Source organism: Somniosus microcephalus, unplaced genomic scaffold, assembly GCF_052327205.1.
Source record: "Somniosus microcephalus isolate GS21.2 unplaced genomic scaffold, FLI_Smic_1.0 unresolved_chr4, whole genome shotgun sequence".
NCBI classification, from domain to species: Eukaryota; Metazoa; Chordata; class Chondrichthyes; order Squaliformes; family Somniosidae; genus Somniosus; species Somniosus microcephalus.
In genome coordinates this window covers 9,190,032-9,212,287 of record NW_028225182.1, presented here as the reverse complement: position 1 = coordinate 9,212,287, position 22,256 = coordinate 9,190,032, and the positions used below count along the sequence as shown (strand labels likewise).

General features: G+C 44.7%; 7 non-coding genes across 7 annotated transcripts; 5 read left to right on the top strand and 2 right to left on the bottom strand.

Annotated features, from left to right (window-relative positions):
- Nucleotides 1–1,454: 1,454 nt before the first annotated feature.
- On the bottom strand, nt 1,455–1,527 carry trnav-cac (transfer RNA valine (anticodon CAC)). Its single transcript has one exon. It is a non-coding gene; the product is annotated as a tRNA-Val (tRNA).
- Nucleotides 1,528–3,504: 1,977 nt separating this feature from the next.
- On the bottom strand, nt 3,505–3,577 carry trnav-aac (transfer RNA valine (anticodon AAC)). The gene has a single exon. It is a non-coding gene; the product is annotated as a tRNA-Val (tRNA).
- A 5,898-nt stretch (nt 3,578–9,475) lies between these two features.
- trnak-cuu (transfer RNA lysine (anticodon CUU)) lies at nt 9,476–9,548 on the top strand. The gene has a single exon. It is a non-coding gene; the product is annotated as a tRNA-Lys (tRNA).
- A 3,978-nt stretch (nt 9,549–13,526) lies between these two features.
- On the top strand, nt 13,527–13,599 carry trnak-cuu (transfer RNA lysine (anticodon CUU)). The gene has a single exon. It is a non-coding gene; the product is annotated as a tRNA-Lys (tRNA).
- Nucleotides 13,600–17,575: 3,976 nt separating this feature from the next.
- trnak-cuu (transfer RNA lysine (anticodon CUU)) lies at nt 17,576–17,648 on the top strand. Its single transcript has one exon. It is a non-coding gene; the product is annotated as a tRNA-Lys (tRNA).
- A 1,256-nt stretch (nt 17,649–18,904) lies between these two features.
- On the top strand, nt 18,905–18,976 carry trnae-uuc (transfer RNA glutamic acid (anticodon UUC)). The gene has a single exon. It is a non-coding gene; the product is annotated as a tRNA-Glu (tRNA).
- Nucleotides 18,977–21,627: 2,651 nt separating this feature from the next.
- trnak-cuu (transfer RNA lysine (anticodon CUU)) lies at nt 21,628–21,700 on the top strand. Its single transcript has one exon. It is a non-coding gene; the product is annotated as a tRNA-Lys (tRNA).
- The last annotated feature ends 556 nt before the right edge of the window (nt 21,701–22,256 follow it).

Genomic DNA, 22,256 nt, shown 5'->3' with positions numbered 1-22,256 from the left:
GGTGTCCTTTTACACAGAATACAGAAATTAACGTTTGTGAGCTCATCCTTTATATTGAGCGGTTTCTCGTCCTTTAATCGGTGTCAGCTTTCGCCCAGCTGTTACTTCACAGCACCAACTTCTTTGTAAGTTCGAACTCTGTCTCACCGCGGGCGCAGTCTGGGCTTTTTTCAATCTCCTTCAACACCGAAACACATTAAAGCAGTGATTTTAATTTAGCAGTGTGATATTTTTTGAGGCACCATTAAATGATTCAATAACGTATTCCTATCAGTATCGCTAGCTGGGTTCGATTCCCGGTTAGGGAAGAAATTTTGATATCACCGTTTCTTATTCATGAATGCGATGTAATTTTATTTAATTAATTACATGCATCTAATGTGAATAAATAAGAACTGCTTTAATCACCATTAATTAACCGGTAACTTTATTTTGCAGAATGAAGGACATGATAATATGGTTACTGAGGGACAGTCGAAACTTCATTCATTTATTTTGCTCTTTGCTTCTCCTGAACTGATAACTCATATCTCATTTTACACATTGCATTTTAGGAGAGTGGTTTAAAATGTTCATTGCTTGAGAGAGCAGCGATCTGGGGCAACATTTGTAAAATTTAACGGGACCGGCTACTTCACAGAAAAAACCTATTCTCTCACATGATGTTTTCAGACCACACACTGACCGATCTTTGCTCGGCCCCAAGTGGATGATCTGATACTTGCCCGCGTTGAACTCCATTAATCACTGGTCAGGGGAGATTTAATAGAGGTGATCAAAATTATGGGGGAAACAGTTTCCACTGGCAGGAGTGTCAGCAGGGCTATGGGGGAAGAGCAGCGGAGTGGGACTGATTGGATAGCTCTTTCAAAGATGCATCATGAATTGCTCATTTTAACCTGCGATTGATAGCTTTTAGTCAACCAACGGTATTAAGGAATCATTGAAGTCTGTGAGACACTTCATATTTGTTTCTATTATCATTAATCAACCCACAACATTTTGTTGCACACTGCAGGAATTGCTAACATGTCTACCGGATGACAGTCAAACTTTAAAAACTTGTTATAGAATCATAGAAAATTACCTGAACCCCTGAGGTTAATGAAGGGAATTTTAATGGTTGAGTTCCGTATACACCTTGTAATCCTGGAAAACATGGTTTGTTGTTTGCAGCAACGCGGCTTCGATCTGCTGTTGTGAACCGAAGTAAAGCTGCAGGGTCCTTGAATAATCTTTCACAATTCAACTGAAAGCAGCCGGATTGTGTAGCTTTGAGAGGGGCTGTCTGCACGGTCAGGGCTGGAAACGGAAGTAAGCGAGCGACACCGTAGTGTTCTGTGTGTGTGCATAACTGTACAGAATAACACAAATGTAACAGGACTTTGTTACTTTGCATAACAAATGGGAATTGATCCATTTTTCGACGATTTAAATGAACATGATTTACAAAATGTTTCCGCCCGGTTTCGAACCGGGGACTTTTCGCGTGTGAGGCGAACGTGATAACCACTACACTACGGAAACGCTGGAGAAATCAGTCGCCTTTTGTTATAAATCTATGAATCTCTGACGAAAGTTATTAAAGTTTGACTGTCACCCGGCAAACATGTTACAATTTCCTTCAGTGTGCAACACACATTTTTGTTGGTTTTAATACAATTATTAAGATTCTCACAGACTTCAATGGTCTTTGTCAGAACTGTAATCCCTGACTGGGAATCAGACCTGATTGTTTTCAGTGATGATAGGATTGTCCTATGAGGAGAGATTGAGCAGATTGGGCCTATAATCTCTGGAGTTCAGAAGAACGAGAGGTGTTCTCATTGAAAGGTTCAATTTTCATGGAGGGCTTGAAAGGGTAGAAGCTGAGAGGTTGTTTCCCCTGGCTGGAGAGTCTAGAACTGGGGGGCAGAGTCTGAGGATTAGGGGCCGGCTATTTGAGACTCAGATGAGGAGACATTTCTTCACTCAGAGGCTTGTGATCTTTGCAATTCTCAACCTCAGAGGGCAGTGGATGCTCAGTCATTGAGTATATTCAAGGATTTGAGAGTCCTTTTACACAGAATACAGAAAGTTAACGTTTGTGAGCTCTTCCTTTATATTGAGCGGTGTCTCCTTCATTAATCGGGGTCAGCTTTCGCTTGGCGGTTACTTCGCAGCACCAACTTCTTTGTAAGTTCGAACTCTGTCTGACTGCGGGCGCAGTTTGGGCTTTTTTCAATCCCCTTCAACACCGAAACACATTATAGCAGTGATTTTAATTTAGTAGTGTGATATTTTTCGAGGCACCATTAAATAATTCAATAATTTATTCCTATCAGTGTTGCAGGCTGGGTTCGATTCACGGTTAGGCAAGAAATTTTGATATCACCGTTTCTTATTCATGAATGCGATGTAATTTTATTAAATTAATTACATGCATCTAATGTGAATAAATAAGAACTGCTTTAATCACCATTAATTAACCGGTAACTTTATTTTGCGAAATGAAAGACATAATAATATGGTTACTGAGGGACAGTCGAATCTTCATACATTTATTTTGCTCTTTGCATCTCCTGAACTGTTAACCCATATCTCATTTAACACATTGCATTTCAGGAGAATGGTTTAAAATGTTCATTGCTTGAGAGAGCAGCGATCTGGGGCAACATTTGTAAAATTTAACGGGACCGGCTATTTCACAGAAAAAACCGATTCTCTCACATGATGTTTTCAGACCCCACACTGACTGATCTTTGCTAGGCCCCAAGTGGATGATCTGACACTTGCCCGCGTTGAGCTCCATTAATCACTGGTCAGGGGAGATTTAATAGAGGTGATCAAAATTAAGGGGGAAACCGTTTCCACTGGCAGGAGTGTCAGCAGGGCTATGGGGGAAAAGCAGCGGAGTGGGACTGATTGGATAGCTCTTTCAAAGATGCAATATGAATTCCTCATTTTAACCTGCAATTGATAGACTTTAATTAACCAACGGTATTAAGGGATCATTGAAGTCTGTGAGACACTTCATAATTGTTTCTATTATCATTAATCAACCCACAACATTTTGTTGCACACTGCAAGAATTGCTAACATGTATACCGGATGACAGTCAAACTTCAATAACTTTTTATAGAATCATAGAAAATTACCTGAACCCCTGTGGTTAATGAAGGGAATTTTAATGGTTGAGTTCCGTATACTCCTTGGAATTCTGGAAAACATGGTTTGTAGTTTGCAGAAACGGGGCTTAGATCTGCTGTTGTGAACCGAGGTAAAGCTGCAGGATCCTTGAATAATCTTTCACAATTCAACTGAAAGCAGCCGGAATGTTCAACTTTGAGAGGGGCTGTCTGCACGGTCAGGGCTGGAAACGGAAGTGAGCGAGCGAAACCGTAGTGTTCTGTGTGTGTGCACAACTGTACAGAATAACACAAATGTAACAGGACTTTGTTACATTGCATAACAAATGCGAATTGATCCATTTTTCGACGATTTAAATGAACATGATTTACAAAATGTTTCCGCCCGGTTTTGAACCGGGGACTTTTCGCGTGTTAGGCGAACGTGATAACCACTACACTACGAAAACGCTGGATCAAACAGTCGCCTTTTGCTATACATCTATGAATCTATGAAGAAAGTTTTTAAAGTTTGACTGCCACCCAGCAAACATGTTACAATTTCCTTCAGTGTGCAACACACATTTTTGTTGGTTTTAATACAATTATTAAGATTCTCACAGACTTCAATGGTCTTTGTCAGAACTGAAATCCCTGACTGGGAATCAAACCTGATTGTTTTCAATGATGATAGGATTGTCCTATGAGGAGAGATTGAGTAGATTTGGCCTATAATCTCTGGAGTTCAGAAGAACGAGAGGAGTTCTCATTGAAAGTTTCAATTTTCATGGAGGGCTTGAAAGGGTAGAAGCTGAGAGGTTGTTTCCCCTGGCTGGAGAGTCTCGAACTAGGAGGCAGAGTCTCAGGATAAGGGGCCGGCCATTTGAGTCTCAGATGAGGAGAGATTTCTTCACTCAGAGGCTTGTGAATCTTTGCAATTTTCAACCTCAGAGGGCAGTGGATGCTCAGTCATTGAGTATATTCAAGAATTTGGGAGTCCTTTCACACAGAATACAGAAATTAACGTTTGTGAGCTCATCCTTTATATTGAGCGGTTTCTAATCCTTTAATCGGTGTCAGCTTTCGCTCAGCGGTTGCTTCGCAGCACTAACTTCTTTGTAAGTTCGAACTCTGTCTCACCGCGGGCGCAGTCTGGGCTTTTTTCAATCCCCTTCAACACCGAAACACATTAAAGCAGTGATTTTAATTTAGCAGCGTGACATTTTTCGAGGCACCATTAAATAATTCAATAACGTATTCCTATCAGTGTTGCGAACAGGGTTCGATTCCCGGTTAGGGAAGAAATTTTGATATCACCGTTTCTTATTCATGAATGCGATGTAATTTTATTAAATTAATTACATGCATCTAATGTGAATAAATAAGAACTGCTATAATCACCATTAATTAACCGGTAACTTTATTTTGCAGAATGAAAGATATGATAATATGGTTACTGAGGGACAGCCGAAATTTCATTCATTTATTTTGCTCTTTGCATCTCCTGAACTGTTAACCCATATCTCATTTTACACATTGCATTTTAGGAGAATAGTTTAAAATCTTCATTGCTTGAGAGATCAGCGACCTGGGGCAAGATTTGTAAAATTTATCGGGACCGGCTATTTCACAGAAAAAACCTATTCTCTCACATGATGTTTTCAGATCACACACTGACCAATCTTTGCTCGGCCCCAAGTGGATGATCTGACACTTGCCCGCGTTGAACTCCATTGATCACTGGTCAGGGGAGATTTAATAGAGGTGATCAAAATTATGGGGGAAAAAGTTTCCACTGGCAGGAGTGTCAGCAGGGCTATGGGGGACGACCTGCGGAGTGGGACTGATTGGATAGCTCGTTCAAAGATGCATCATGAATTGCTCATTTTAACCTGCGATTGATAGATTTTAGTTAACCAACGGCATTAAGGGATCATTGAAGTCTGTGAGACACTTCATAATTGTTTCTATTATCAATAATCCACCCACAACATTTTGTTGCACACTGCAGGAATTGTTAACATGTATAACGGATGACAGTCAAACTTTAATAACGTTTTATAGAATCAGAGAAAATTGCCTGAACCCCTGTGGTTAATGAAGGGAAGTTTAATGTTTGAGTTCCGTATCCATCTTGGAATTCTGGAAAACATGGTTTGTAGATTGCAGAAACGCGACTTAGATCTGCTGTTGTGAACCGAGGTAAAGCTGCAGGATCCTTGAATAATTTTTCACAATTCAACTGAAAGCAGCCGGAATGTGCAGCTTTGAGAGGGCTGTCTGCACGGTCAGGTCCGGAAACGGAAGTGAGCGAGCGACACCGTAGTGTTTTGTGTGTGTGCAGAACTGTACAGAATAACACAAATGTAACAGGACTTTGTTACATTGCATAACAAATGCGAACTGATCCATTTTTCTACGACATAAATGAACATGATTTACAAAATGTTGCCGCCCGGTTGCGAACCGGGGACTTTTTGCGTGTGAGGCGAACGTGATAACCACTACACTACGGAAACGCTGTATAAAGCCGTCGCCTTTGGCTATAAATCTATGAATCTATGAAGAAAGTTATTAAAGTTTGACTGTCACCCAGCAAACATGTTACAATTTCCTTCAGTGTGCAACACACATTTTTGTTGGTTTTAATACAATTAATAAGATTCTCACAGACTTCAATTGTCTTTGTCAGAACTGAAATCCCTGACTGGGAATCAAACCTGATTATTTTCAATGATGATTGGATTGTCCTATGAGGAGAGATTGAGTAGATTGGGTCTATAATCTCTGGAGTTCAGAAGTACGAGATGTGTTGTCATTGAAAGGTTCAATTTTCTTGGAGGGCTTGAAACGGTAGAAGATGAGAGGTTGTTTCCCCTGGCTGGAGAGTCTCGAACTAGGAGGCAGAGTCTCAGGATAAGGGGCCGGCCATTTGAGACTCAGATGAGGAGACATTTCTTCACTCAGGGGCTTGTGAATCTTTGCAATTTTCAACCTCAGAGGGCAGTGGATGCTCAGTCATTGAGTATATTCAAGAATTTGGGTGTCCTTTTACACAGAATACAGAAATTAACGTTTGTGAGCTCATCCTTTATATTGAGCGGTTTCTCGTCCTTTAATCGGTGTCAGCTTTCGCCCAGCTGTTACTTCACAGCACCAACTTCTTTGTAAGTTCGAACTCTGTCTCACCGCGGGCGCAGTCTGGGCTTTTTTCAATCCCCTTCAACACCGAAACACATTAAAGCAGTGATTTTAAGTTAGCAGTGTGATATTTATTGAGGCACCATTAAATGATTCAATAACGTATTCCTATCAGTATCGCGAGCTGGGTTCGATTCCCGGTAAGGGAAGAAATTTTGATATCACCGTTTCTAATTCATGAATGCGATGTAATTTTATTAAATTAATTACATGCATCTAATGTGAATAAATAAGAACTGCTTTAATCACCATTAATTAACCGGTAACTTTATTTTGCAGAATGAAAGGCATGATAATATGGCTACTGAGGGACAGTCGAAACTTCATTCATTTATTTTGCTCTTTGCATCTCCTGAACTGATAACTCATATCTCATTTTACACATTGCATTTTAGGAGAATGGTTTAAAATGTTCATTGCTTGAGAGAGCAGCGATCTGGGGCAACATTTGTAAAATTTAACGGGACCGGCTACTTCACAGAAAAAAACTATTCTCTCACATGATGTTTTCAGACCACACACTGACCGATCTTTGCTCGGCCCCAAGTGGATGATCTGATACTTGCCCGCGTTGAACTCCATTAATCACTGGTCAGGGGAGAATTAATAAAGGTGATCAAAATTATGGGGGAAACAGTTTCCACTGGCAGGAGTGTCAGCAGGGCTATGGGGAAGAGCAGCGGAGTGGGACTGATTGGATAGCTCTTTCAAAGATGCATCATGAATTGCTCATTTTAACCTGCGATTGATAGCTTTTAGTCAACCAACGGTATTAAGGAATCATTGAAGTCTGTATCTTCTTGCCCACTGCACCTACCAACAAACTTAGCTTATCACAGGCACGGCTATCGATTAATTCATTGCCAGTGTGAAAAATGCAAATTTTGAAACATACAAACGTGTGCAAGCCTGTAATCAGAGAGTCCGTGGCCCGTGATAACTTGAGCATTAAGATGTTCATTAGCCCTTCCTGTATTGCTCAGTAGCCCACTGCGTGAGGAACTAAGAACCACGGGCATTTTCACTTCTGTGTCGGGCTCAGCACCATACCTGAAGATTGAACTTGATTTGGCTCGTGATCAGTGCGGCTCAGTGAGACTTCGGCCCGTCTCTCCCTTCACAACCCATCAGTGTGGAGAAAAGAACAGGGAATTTTACACATGTGTTGTGCTCTGTAACTTTATTTGAACATGTCATTGCATTTCACGCTGTGTCCAACACAGTGAGGTCCCCCGTGCTGTGTCAGCATTGTATCTTTATCAACACTGCAGCTTTACATTAACACAACCTGAGCTCCGAGATCTGGTCGGGTCACATTGCCCGAAGTGAGGAATGAGCGAGAGGGGCAATTCCACCCGGGGATAGAAAAACCTCCAAAAGAACAACAGTATACTGCTTTTGATGTGAAGCCGAAATAGCTCAGTTGGGAGAGCGTTAGACTGAAGATCTAAAGGTCCCGGGTTTCGGTAGGTTTTAGTTACTTTCTGTCTCCTTCACTACAAGAGGAGTGAATGAGGAGAAATTTTACGCTCCTGATGCCGCGTTTCCCAAACGAATGGGAGTGAAACCACATCGGACATGCTGGATCCGGCTCCAACCGTCCGCTGCAGATGTGAATCCAGTCGGGGTCCCGCCGTCTGCTCTTATACCGGAGCAGTGTTTGTGGGAGGGGCTGTGGTGCGATAATAAATTTTAGAATGAGGTTTGTTAGACCATAGAGCTGTCTTTCTGTTAGTTTCGATTTACACTCTGCCCAGTTGTATATACGAACAGTTAACAATGTTTAACCGATGTGGTGTGTTCAATGATTGTGCAGTAACTCGGTCACCCAGTGTGAGGCTGAAAGACAATCTCGCAGCCTGGGTTCGAGCCTGGCCAACAAGAGCATTGTGGCCGGTTAGCCCAGTTGGTGAAAGCCTGGTGTTAATAACGACAAGGTCGTGAGTTTGATCCCCGTACTGGCCATCAGGATGTTTTCATAATTTTACACTTTTCCCGCACATTTCAAATACAAACTTTATAAGGAAGCCAATGCACACAGACTCACGGGGGATTTATTTGGATTAACATCCATTGCACCTTTGCCACCGGGGCTGCGAGACACACCTTTCTGTTTATTTGTCTTTCTGGGTTTGCTGTTGAACGTTGAACAGGTGGCCTGTTCCCGATAAAGTTAACAGGCAGGTAATAGACAGACAGAGCAGCTCTGACCCCGCGAGATGGGCAAAAGGCTTCAGTTCAGGACAAATGCATCAATGAAATGTTCGCCGGCACCGAGAGAGACAACATCCAGAGAAAACCACTGAAGGAAATCGATTTCAAGTGGATGCCTACCCGCACTTGGTGCCGTGCTTTCGCGAACACGTCTTTTGTGTTCTCATGTTAAAAATATCATTTTGTCCGAACAGTTTGCCTGGTGCGAAAGGATCTGAATTGCAAAGGAGCAGGCAGGAAACACTGCATTGCTGTGCTTGCTGGCAGGAGACTTGCTGCAGCTTTTCTGGTAGTCTGGTGGTTAGGATTCAGGCACTTTTACCACCGCGGCCCGGATTCGATTCCCGGTGAGGAAACAGTGTGTTTTGGGGCTGTTTGAATTGCCACCATACAACGCTGAAATAGCTCAGTTGGGAGATCGATTAGATTTGAGCACGCAGACTTTCTGATTTGGAGTCAGATGCGCTACCGTTGCACCATGAGGTCCACAACATAACCACAGATGTTCGTAGTTTGTATATATACTCGTTCCACAAACACTGTTTCATTCCTCCTGCCTTCTCCTGATTCCTCAGTGTCATGCACAGAAGCGCCTGATGCCCTCATTTGTTTAAAGTAACAAGCAGACACAAACACAGGTAATTCGTTCAAAATCTACCCGCAGGTGGCCACAGACACAATAAACAGAGCCAGAGAGACAGACAGAATCGGGAATCTCCGGGAAATAGACAAGCGATATTGACAAGGACTAAAGCGATTTGTGATCAGAAATTTGCCTGAACCCCTGTGGTTAATGAAAGGGATTTTGCTGCTTGAGTTCCTTATACGCCTTGGGCTTCTGGAGAACTTGTTTCGTACTTTGCAGAAACACGGCTCAGACATGCTGTTGTGACCGGACCGGAGCCACAAGGTTCCTGACTGCAATTAGCGACAAGGCAATGTTGCTTCAACAGGCCCGGCTAGCTCAGTCGGTGGAACTTGAGACACTTAATCTCAGCGTCGTGGGTTCGAGCCCCACGTTGGGCGGTAGTTATTTTGTTAAACTTTTATGTTGCTTTCAAAGCGTCATTAATTAAGCGATATCCTTGTTTTGCACAATGAAAGAAATGCGAACTGAGAAAATACTGCAGATGCTGGAAATATGAATTGAAACAGAAAATGCTGGAGATACTCAGCAGGTCAGGCAGCATCTGCGAAGAGAGAAACAGAGGTAACGTTTCAGGTCGATAACCTTTCGTCAGAACTATAAAAAAAAAGGTAATGGAACAGATTTTTAAGCAGTGCAGGGGATTCAATGAGATCATGGCTGATCTCCTGCCTCAATTCCACTCACCGGCCCTATCGCCATATCCCTTGATGCCCTTACCAGTCCGAAATCTACCCACTTCTGTTTTGAATATACCCAATAACTGAGCCTCCACAGCACTCTGGGGAAGAGAATTCCAAAGATTCACCACTTTCTGTGTGAAGAAATGTCTTCTCTCAGTCCTGAATGGCCTAACCTTTATCCTGAGGCTGTGTCCGCTGGTTCTAGACTCCCCAGCCAAGGGAATCATTCTCCCAGCATCCAACCGATCAAACCGTGTAATAATTTTGCATGCTTCATGAGATCCCCTCTCATTCTTCCGAATTCAAGAGATTACAGGCCTAGTTTACTCAATCTCTTAACACAACCGCTTCCCCGAGGCGTGGCTAGTTCTGGAGCACACGCTTTTAGTGCTGCAGACGGAGTGTTGTCGGAGCTCATTGCATTTGCTGTAACTAATCAGCTCAGCTGTTTCTTAATATCGCTTGGAATTAATCGAATTGAATGAAGTCTGGCTTCTCTCAGGATGGTTACAGACACTTCAGCTTTGTCTTCTGTATTCATCCATCTTTTCTGTTTATTTACTCTATCTAATCGTTTTCTTGATTTTAAAACCCTCTGTCAAATTTCCTCTTAGCCGTCTATGCTCTAAGGAGAACAGCTCCAACTTCTCTGGTCTATCCACGTAACGGCAATCGTTCATCACTGGAACCAATGAAGTACAAATGCATCAATGATTTGTTCGCCCCGCACCGAGAGAGACAACATCCAGAGAAAAACACAGGAGGGAATCGATTTCAAGTGGATGCCTACCCGCACTTGGTGCCGAGCTTTCGCGAACACGTCTGTTGTGTTCTCATGTAAAAAATATAATTTTGTCCGAACAGTTTGCCTGCCGCGAAAGGATCTGAATTGCAAAGGAGCAGGCATGAAAAGCTGCGTTGATGTGCTTGCTGCCAGGAGGCTGGCAGCAGCTTCCCTGGTGGTCTAGTGGTTCGGATTCGGCGCTTTCATCGCCGTGCCCTGGGTTCGATTCCCGGTCAGGGAACAGTGCGTTTTGGGGCTGTTTGAATTGCCACCATGCAACGCACCCTTACGGAGCAATGCTCCGCCCCTGATTCAACTTTCCACACCGCTGCTCAACATCACTCTTCACACAGCGATACAAAATATACATCCTTGATTTCTGTAAAATGCGTGCTGTTTCAAAGTCAGCAGGAATTGATTTCTGTCAAATTTAGACTGGCTGACTTTAAATGTTGCCAACATTTAACTGCAGCTCACAGTGTCAGGGCAGTCACGGTTTTCATCAGTCTTCCGTGTATCTTCTTGCCCACTGCACCTCCCAACAAACTTAGCTTATCACAGGCACGGCTATCGATTAATTCATTGCCAGTGTGAAAAATGCAAATTTTGAAACATACAAACGTGTGCAAGCCTGTAATCAGAGAGTCCGTGGCCCGTGATAACTTGAGCATTAAGATGTTCATTAGCCCTTCCTGTATTGCTCAGTAGCCCACTCCGTGAGGAACTAAGAACAACGGGCATTTTCACTTCTGTGTCGGGCTCAGCACCATACCTGAAGATTGAACTTGATTTGGCTCGTGATCAGTGCGGCTCAGTGAGACTTCGGCCCGTCTCTCCCTTCACAACCCATCAGTGTGGAGAAAAGAACAGGGAATTTTACACATGTGTTGTGCTCTGTAACTTTATTTCAACATGTCATTGCATTTCACGCTGTGTCCAACACAGTGAGGTCCCCCGTGCTGTGTCAGCATTGTATCATTATCAACACTGCAGCTTTACATTAACACAACCTGAGCTCCGAGATCTGGTTGGGTCACATTGCCCGAAGTGAGGAATGAGCGAGAGGGCAATTCCACCCGGGGATAGAAAAACCTCCAAAAGAACAACAGTATACTGCTTTTGATGTGAAGCCGAAATAGCTCAGTTGGGAGAGCGTTAGACTAAAGATCTAAAGGTCCCGGGTTTCGGTAGGTTTTAGTTACTTTCTGTCTCCTTCACTACAAGAGGAGTGAATGAGGAGAAATTTTACGCTCCTGATGCCGCGTTTCCCAAACGAATGGGAGTGAAACCACATCGGACATGCTGGATCCAGCTCCAACCATCCGCTGCAGGTGCGAATCCAGTCGGGGTCCCGCCGTCTGCTCTTATACCGGAGCAGTGTTTGTGGGAGGGGCTGTGGTGCGATAATAAATTTTAGAATGAGGTTTGTTAGACCATAGAGCTGTCTTTCTGTTAGTTTCGATTTACACTCTGCCCAGTTGTATATACGAACAGTTAACAATGTTTAACCGATGTGGTGTGTTCAATGATTGTGCAGTAATTCGGTCACCCAGTGTGAGGCTGAAAGACAATCTCGCAGCCTGGGTGCGAGCCTGGCCAACAAGAGCATTGTGGCCGGTTAGCCCAGTTGGTGAAAGCCTGGTGTCAATAACGACAAGGTCGCGAGTTTGATCCCCGTACTGGCCATCAGGATGTTTTCATAATTTTACACTTTTCCCGCACATTTCAAATACAAACTTTATAAGGAAGCCAATGCACACAGACTCACGGGGGATTTATTTGGATTAACATCCATTGCACCTTTGCCACCGGGGCTGAGAGACACATCTTTCTGTTTATTTGTCTTTCTGGGTTTGCCGTTGAATGTTGAACAGGCGGCCTGTTCCCGATAAGGGTAACAGGCAGGTAATAGACAGACAGAGCAGCTCTGACCCCGCGAGATGGGCAAAAGGCTTCAGTTCAGGACAAATGCATCAGTGAAATGTTCGCCGGCACCGAGAGAGACAACATCCAGAGAAAACCACTGAAGGAAATCGATTTCAAGTGGATGCCTTCCCGCACTTGGTGCCGTGCTTTCGCGAACACGTCTTTTGTGTTCTCATGTTAAAAATATCATTTTGTCCGAACAGTTTGCCTGGCGCGAATGGATCTGAATTGCAAAGGAGCAGGCAGGAAACATTGCGTTGCTGTGCTTGCTGGCAGGAGACTTGCTGCAGCTTTTCTGGTAGTCTAGTGGTTAGGATTACAGGCACTTTTACCGCCGCGGCCCGGATTCGATTCCCGGTGAGGAAACAGTGCGTTTTGGGGCTGTTTGAATTGCCACCATACAACGCTGAAATAGCTCAGTTGGGAGATCGATTAGATATGAGCACGCAGACTTTTTGATCTAAGAGTCAGTATGCGCTACCGTTGCACCATGAGGTCCACAACATAACCACGGATGTTCGTAGTTTGTATATATACTCGTTCCACAAACACTGTTTCATTCCTCCTGCCTTCTCCTGATTCCTCAGTGTCATGCACAGAAGCGCCTGATGCCCTCATTTGTTTAAAGTAACAAGCAGACACAAACACAGGTAATTCGTTCAAAATCTACCCGCAGGTGGCCACAGACACAATAAACAGAGCCAGAGAGACAGACAGAATCGGGAATCTCCGGGAAATAGACAAGCGATATTGACAAGGACTAAAGCGATTTGTGATCAGAAATTTGCCTGAACCCCTGTGGTTAATGAAAGGGATTTTGCTGCTTGAGTTCCTTATACGCCTTGGGCTTCTGGAGAACTTGTTTCGTAGTTTGCAGAAACGCGGCTCAGACATGCTGTTGTGACCGGGCCGGAGCCACAAGGTTCCTGACTGCAATCAGCGACAAGGCAATATTGCTGCAACAGGCCCGGCTAGCTCAGTCGGTAGAGCATGAGCCTCTTAATCTCAGGGTCGTGGGTTCGAGCCCCACGTTGGGCGGTAGTTATTTTGTTAAACTTTTATGTTGCTTTCAAAGCATCATTAATTAAGCGATATCCTTGTTTTGCACAATGAAAGAAATGCGAACTGAGAAAATACTGCAGATGCTGGAAATATGAATTGAAACAGAAAATGCTGGAGATACTCAGCAGGTCAGGCAGCATCTGCGAAGAGAGAAACAGAGGTAACGTTTCAGGTCGATAACCTTTCGTCAGAACTATAAAAACAAAGGTAATGGAACAGATTTTTAAGCAGTGCAGGGGATTCAATGAGATCATGGCTGATCTCCTGCCTCAATTCCACTCACCGGCCCTATCGCCATATCCCTTGATGCCCTTACCAGTCAGAAATCTACCCACTTCTGTTTTGAATATACCCAATAACTGAGCCTCCACAGCACTCTGGGGAAGAGAATTCCAAAGATTCACCACTTTCTGTGTGAAGAAATGTCTTCTCTCAGTCCTGAATGGCCTAACCTTTATCCTGAGGCTGTGTCCGCTGGTTCTAGACTCCCCAGCCAAGGGAATCATTCTCCCAGCATCCAACCGATCAAACCGTGTAATAATTTTGCATGCTTCATGAGATCCCCTCTCATTCTTCCGAATTCAAGAGATTACAGGCCTGGTTTACTCAATCTCTTAACACAACCGCTTCCCCGAGGCGTGGCTAGTTCTGGAGCACACGCTTTTAGTGCTGCAGACGGAGTGTTGTCGGAGCTCATTGCATTTGCTGTAACTAATCAGCTCAGCTGTTTCTTAATATCGCTTGGAATTAATCGAATTGAATGAAGTCTGGCTTCTCTCAGGATGGTTACAGACACTTCAGCTTTGTCTTTTGTATTCATCCATCTTTTCTGTTTATTTACTCTATCTAATCGTTTTCTTGATTTTAAAACCCTCTGTCAAATTTCCTCTTAGCCGTCTATGCTCTAAGGAGAACAGCTCCAACTTCTCTGGTCTATCCACGTAACGGCAATCGTTCATCACTGGAACCAATGAAGTGCAAATGCATCAATGATTTGTTCGCCCCGCACCGAGAGAGACAACATCCAGAGAAAAACACAGGAGGAAATCGATTTCAAGTGGATGCCTACCCGCACTTGGTGCCGAGCTTTCGCGAACACGTCTGTTGTGTTCTCATGTAAAAAATATAATTTGTCCGAACAGTTTGCCTGGCGCGAAAGGATCTGAATTGCAAAGGAGCAGGCATGAAAAGCTGCGTTGATGTGCTTGCTGCCAGGAGGCTGGCAGCAGCTTCCCTGGTGGTCTAGTGGTTCGGATTCGGCGCTTTCACCGCCGTGCCCTGGGTTCGAAACCCGGTCAGGGAACAGTGCGTTTTGGGGCTGTTTGAATTGCCACCATGCAACGCACCCTTACGGAGCAATGCTCCGCCCCTGATTCAACTTTCCACACCGCTGCTCAACATCACTCTTCATACAGCGATACAAAATATACATCCTTGATTTCTGTAAAATGCGTGCTGTTTCAAAGTCAGCAGGAATTGATTTCTGTCAAATTTAGACTGGCTGACTTTAAATGTTGCCAACATTTAACTGCAGCTCGCAGTGTCAGGGCAGTCACGGTTTTCATCAGTCTTCCGTGTATCTTCTTGCCCACTGCACCTCCCAACAAACTTAGCTTATCACAGGCACGGCTATCGATTAATTCATTGCCAGTGTGAAAAATGCAAATTTTGAAACATACAAACGTGTGCAAGCATGTAATCAGAGAGTCCGTGGCCCGTGATAACTTGAGCATTATGATGTTCATTAGCCCTTCCTGTATTGCTCAGTAGCCCACTGCGTGAGGAACTAAGAACCACGGGCATTTTCACTTCTGTGTGGGGCTCAGCACCATACCTGAAGTTTGAACTTGATTTGGCTCGTGATCAGTGCGGCTCAGTGAGACTTCGGCCCGTCTCTCCCTTCACAACCCATCAGTGTGGAGAAAAGAACAGGGAATTTTACACATGTGTTGTGCTCTGTAACTTTATTTGAACATGTCATTGCATTTCACGCTGTGTCCAACACAGTGAGGTCCCCCGTGCTGTGTCAGCATTGTATCTTTATCAACACTGCAGCTTTACATTAACACAACCTGAGCTCCGAGATCTGGTCGGGTCACATTGCCCGAAGTGAGGAATGAGCGAGAGGGGCAATACCACCCGGGGATAGAAAAACCTCCAAAAGAACAACAGTATACTGCTTTTGATGTGAAGCCGAAATAGCTCAGTTGGGAGAGCGTTAGACTGAAGATCTAAAGGTCCCGGGTTTCGGTAGGTTTTAGTTACTTTCTGTCTCCTTCACTACAAGTGGAGTGAATGAGGAGAAATTTTACGCTCCTGATGCCGCGTTTCCCAAACGAATGGGAGTGAAACCACATCGGACATGCTGGATCCGGCTCCAACCGTCCGCTGCAGGTGCGATTCCAGTCGGGGTCCCGCCGTCTGCTCTTATACCGGAGCAGTGTTTGTGGGAGGTGCTGTGGTGCGATAATAAATTTTAGAATGAGGTTTGTTAGACCATAGAGCTGTCTTTCTGTTAGTTTCGATTTACACTCTGCCCAGTTGTATATACGAACAGTTAACAATGTTTAACCGATGTGGTGTGTTCAATGATTGTGCAGTAACTCGGTCACTCAGTGTGAGGCTGAAAGACAATCTCGCAACCTGGGTTCGAGCCTGGCCAACAAGAGCATTGTGGCCGGTTAGCCCAGTTGGTGAAAGCCTGGTGTTAATAACGACAAGGTCGCGAGTTTGATCCCCGTACTGGCCATCAGGATGTTTTCATAATTTTACACTTTTCCCGCACATTTCAAATACAAACTTTATAAGGAAGCCAATGCACACAGACTCACGGGGGATTTATTTGGATTAACATCCATTGCACCTTTGCCACCGGGGCTGAGAGACACATCTTTCTGTTTATTTGTCTTTCTGGGTTTGCTGTTGAACGTTGAACAGGTGGCCTGTTCCCGATAAGGTTAACAGGCAGGTAATAGACAGACAGAGCAGCTCCGACCCCGCGAGATGGGCAAAAGGCTTCAGTTCAGGACAAATGCATCAATGAAATGTTCGCCGGCACCGAGAGAGACAACATCCAGTGAAAACCACTGAAGGAAATCGATTTCAAGTGGATGCCTAGCCGCACTTGGTGCCGTGCTTTCGCGAACACATCTTTTGTGTTCTCATGTTAAAAATATCATTTTGTCCAAACAGTTTGCCTGGCGCGAATGGATCTGAATTGCAAAGGAGCAGGCAGGAAACACTGCGTTGCTGTGCTTGCTGTCAGGAGACTTGCTGCAGCTTTTCTGGTAGTCTAGTGGTTAGGATTTAGGCACTTTTACCGCCGCGGCCCGGGTTCGATTCCCGGTGAGGAAACAGTGCGTTTTGGGGCTGTTTGAATTGCCACCATACAACGCTGAAATAGCTCAGTTGGGAGATCGATTAGATTTGAACACGCAGACTTTCTGATCTGGAGTCAGTATGCGCTACCGTTGCACTATGAGGTCCACAACATAACCACGGATGTTCGTAGTTTGTATATATACTCGTTCCACAAACACTGTTTCATTCCTCCTGCCTTCTCCTGATTCCTCAGTGTCATGCACAGAAGCGCCTGATGCCCTCATTTGTTTAAAGTAACAAGCAGACACAAACACAGGTAATTCGTTCAAAATCTACCCGCAGGTGGCCACAGACACAATAAACAGAGCCAGAGAGACAGACAGAATCGGGAATCTCCGGGAAATAGACAAGCGATATTGACAAGGACTAAAGCGATTTGTGATCAGAAATTTGCCTGAACCCCTGTGGTTAATGAAAGGGATTTTGCTGCTTGAGTTCCTTATACGCCTTGGGCTTCTGGAGAACTTGTTTCGTAGTTTGCAGAAACGCGGCTCAGACATGCTGTTGTGACCGGGCCGGAGCCACAAGGTTCCTGACTGCAATCAGCGACAAGGCAATGTTGCTGCAACAGGCCCGGCTAGCTCAGTCGGTAGAGCATGAGACTCTTAATCTCAGGGTCGTGGGTTCGAGCCCCACGTTAGGCGGTAGTTATTTTGTTAAACTTTTATGTTGCTTTCAAAGCGTCATTAATTAAGCGATATCCTTCTTTTGCACAATGAAAGAAATGCGAACTGAGAAAATACTGCAGATGCTGGAAATATGAATTGAAACAGAAAATGCTAGAGATACTCAGCAGGTCAGGCAGCATCTGCGAAGAGAGAAACAGAGGTAACGTTTCAGGTCGATAACCTTTCGTCAGAACTATAAAAAAAAAGGTAATGGAACAGATTTTTAAGCAGTGCAGGGGATTCAATGAGATCATGGCTGATCTCCTGCCTCAATTCCACTCACCGGCCCTATCGCCATATCCCTTGATGCCCTTACCAGTCAGAAATCTACCCACTTCTGTTTTGAATATACCCAATAACTGAGCCTCCACAGCACTCTGGGGAAGAGAATTCCAAAAATTCACCACTTTCTGTGTGAAGAAATGTCTTCTCTCAGTCCTGAATTGCCTAACCTTTATCCTGAGGCTGTGTCCGCTGGTTCTAGACTCCCCAGCCAAGGGAATCATTCTCCCAGCATCCAACCGATCAAACCGTGTAATAATGTTGCATGCTTCATGAGATCCCCTCTCATTCTTCCGAATTCAAGAGATTACAGGCCTAGTTTACTCAATCTCTTAACACAACCGCTTCCCCGAGGCGTGGCTAGTTCTGGAGCACACGCTTTTAGTGCTGCAGACGGAGTGTTGTCGGAGCTCATTGCATTTGCTGTAACTAATCAGCTCAGCTGTTTCTTAATATCGCTTGGAATTAATCGAATTGAATGAAGTCTGGCTTCCCTCAGGATGGTTACAGACACTTCAGCTTTGTCTTTTGTATTCATCCATCTTTTCTGTTTATTTACTCTATCTAATCGTTTTCTTGATTTTAAAACCCTCTGTCAAATTTCCTCTTAGCCGTCTATGCTCTAAGGAGAACAGCTCCAACTTCTCTGGTCTATCCACGTAACGGCAATCGTTCATCACTGGAACCAATGAAGTACAAATGCATCAATGATTTGTTCGCCCCGCACCGAGAGAGACAACATCCAGAGAAAAACACAGGAGGAAATCAATTTCATGTGGATGCCTATCCGCACTTGGTGCCGAGCTTTCGCGAACACGTCTGTTGTGTTCTCATGTAAAAAATATAATTTTGTCCGAACAGTTTGCCTGGCGCGAAAGGATCTGAATTGCAAAGGAGCAGGCATGAAAAGCTGCGTTGATGTGCTTGCTGCCAGGAGGCTGGCAGCAGCTTCCCTGGTGGTCTAGTGGTTAGGATTCGGCGCTTTCACCGCCGTGGCCTGGGTTCGATTCCCGGTCAGGGAACAGTGCGTTTTGGGGCTGTTTGAATTGCCACCATGCAACGCACCCTTACGGAGCAATGCTCCGCCCCTGATTCAACTTTTCACACCGCTGCTCAACATCACTCTTCATACAGCGATACAAAATATACATCCTTGATTTCTGTAAAATGCGTGCTGTTTCAAAGTCAGCAGGAATTGATTTCTGTCAAATTTAGACTGGCTGACTTTAAATGTTGCCAACACTTAACTGCAGCTCACAGTGTCAGGGCAGTCACGGTTTTCATCAGTCTTCCATGTATCTTCTTGCCCACTGCACCTCCCAACAAACTTAGCTGATCACAGGCACGGCTATCGATTAATTCATTGCCAGTGTGAAAAATGCAAATTTTGAAACATACAAACGTGTGCAAGCCTGTAATCAGAGAGTCCGTGGCCCGTGATAACTTGAGCATTAAGATGTTCATTAGCCCTTCCTGTATTGCTCAGTAGCCCACTCCGTGAGGAACTAAGAACAACGGGCATTTTCACTTCTGTGTCGGGCTCAGCACCATACCTGAAGATTGAACTTGATTTGGCTCGTGATCAGTGCGGCTCAGTGAGACTTCGGCCCGTCTCTCCCTTCACAACCCATCAGTGTGGAGAAAAGAACAGGGAATTTTACACATGTGTTGTGCTCTGTAACTTTATTTGAACATGTCATTGCATTTCACGCTGTGTCCAACACGGTGAGGTCCCCCGTGCTGTGTCAGCATTGTATCTTTATCAACACTGCAGCTTTACATTAACACAACCTGAGCTCCGAGATCTGGTCGGGTCACATTGCCCGAAGTGAGGAATGAGCGAGAGGGGCAATTCCACCCGGGGATAGAAAAACCTCCAAAAGAACAACAGTATACTGCTTTTGATGTGAAGCCGAAATAGCTCAGTTGGGAGAGCGTTAGACTGAAGATCTAAAGGTCCCGGATTTCGGCAGGTTTTAGTTACTTTCTGTCTCCTTCACTACAAGAGGAGTGAATGAGGAGAAATTTTACGCTCCTGATGCCGCGTTTCCCAAACGAATGGGAGTGAAACCACATCGGATATGCTGGATCCGGCTCCAACCGTCCGCTGCAGGTGCGAATCCAGTCGGGGTCCCGCCGTCTGCTCTTATACCGGAGCAGTGTTTGTGGGAGGGGCTGTGGTGCGATAATAAATTTTAGAATGAGGTTTGTTAGACCATAGAGCTGTCTTTCTTTTAGTTTCGATTTACACTCTGCCCAGTTGTATATACGAACAGTTAACAATGTTTAACCGATGTGGTGTGTTCAATGATTGTGCAGTAACTCGGTCACCCAGTGTGAGGCTGAAAGACAATCTCGCAGCCTGGGTGCGAGCCTGGCCAACAAGAGCATTGTGGCTGGTTAGCCCAGTTGGTGAAAGCCTGGTGTTAATAACGACAAGGTCGCGAGTTTGATCCCCGTACTGGCCATCAGGATGTTTTCATAATTTTACACTTTTCCCGCACATTTCAAATACAAACTTTATAAGGAAGCCAATGCACACAGTCTCACGGGGGATTTATTTGGATTAACATCCATTGCACCTTTGCCACCGGGGCTGAGAGACACATCTTTCTGTTTATTTGTCTTTCTGGGTTTGCTGTTGAACGTTGAAAAGGCGGCCTGTTCCCGATAAGGGTAACAGGCAGGTAATAGACAGACAGAGCAGCTCTGACCTCGCGAGATGGGCAAAAGGCTTCAGTTCAGGACAAATGCATCAATGAAATGTTCGCCGGCACCGAGAGAGACAACATCCAGAGAAAACCACTGAAGGAAATCGATTTCAAGTGGATGCCTACCCGCACTTGGTGCCGTGCTTTCGCGAACACGTCTTTTGTGTTCTCATGTTAAAAATATCATTTTGTCCGAACAGTTTGCCTGGCGCGAATGGATCTGAATTGCAAAGGAGCAGGCAGGAAACACTGCGTTGCTGTGCTTGCTGGCAGGAGACTTGCTGCAGCTTTTCTGGTAGTCTAGTGGTTAGGATTCCAGGCACTTTTACCGCCGCGGCCCGGGTTCGATTCCCGGTGAGGAAACAGTGCGTTTTGGGGCTTTTTGAATTGCCACCATACAACGCTGAAATAGCTCAGTTGGGAGATCGATTAGATATGAGCACGCAGACTTTTTGATCTAAGAGTCAGTATGCGCTACCGTTGCACCATGAGGTCCACAACATAACCACGGATGTTCGTAGTTTGTATATATACTCGTTCCACAAACACTGTTTCATTCCTCCTGCCTTCTCCTGATTCCTCAGTGTCATGCACAGAAGCGCCTGATGCCCTCATTTGTTTAAAGTAACAAGCAGACACAAACACAGGTAATTCGTTCAAAATCTACCCGCAGGTGGCCACATACACAATAAACAGAGCCAGAGAGACAGACAGAATCGGGAATCTCCGGGAAATAGACAAGCGATATTGACAAGGACTAAAGCGATTTGTGATCAGAAATTTGCCTGAACCCCTGTGGTTAATGAAAGGGATTTTGCTGCTTGAGTTCCTTTTACGCCTTGTGCTTCTGGAGAACTTGTTTCGTAGTTTGCAGAAACGCGGCTCAGACATGCTGTTGTGACCGGGCCGGAGCCAAAAGGTTCCTGACTGCAATCAGTGACAAGGCAATGTTGCTGCAACAGGCCCGGCTAGCTCAGTCGGTAGAGCATGAGACTCTTAATCTCAGGGTCGTGGGTTCGAGCCCCACGTTGGGCGGTAGTTATTTTGTTAAACTTTTATGTTGGTTTCAAAGCGTCATTAATTAAGCGATATCCTTGTTTTGCACAATGAAAGAAATGCGAACTGAGAAAATACTGCAGATGCTGGAAATATGAATTGAAACAGAAAATGCTGGAGATACTCAGCAGGTCAGGCAGCATCTGCGAAGAGAGAAACAGAGGTAACGTTTCAGGTCGATAACCTTTCGTCAGAACTATAAAAAAAAAGGTAATGGAACCGATTTTTAAGCAGTGCAGGGGATTCAATGAGATCATGGCTGATCTCCTGCCTCAATTCCACTCACCGGCCCTACCGCCATATACATAGATACATAGAAGATAGGAGCAGGAGTAGGCCATTCGGCCCTTCGTGCCTGCTCCGCCATTCGATGAGATCATGGCTGATCCTTTAATTCAGTATCCCGTCCCCGCCTTCTCTCCGTAACCCTTAACCCCTTTTGCCCGTAGAAATATATCTAATTCCCTCTTAAATATATTTAATGAGCTGGCGTACACTGCCCTCTGTGGCAATGAGTTCCACAGGTTCACCACTC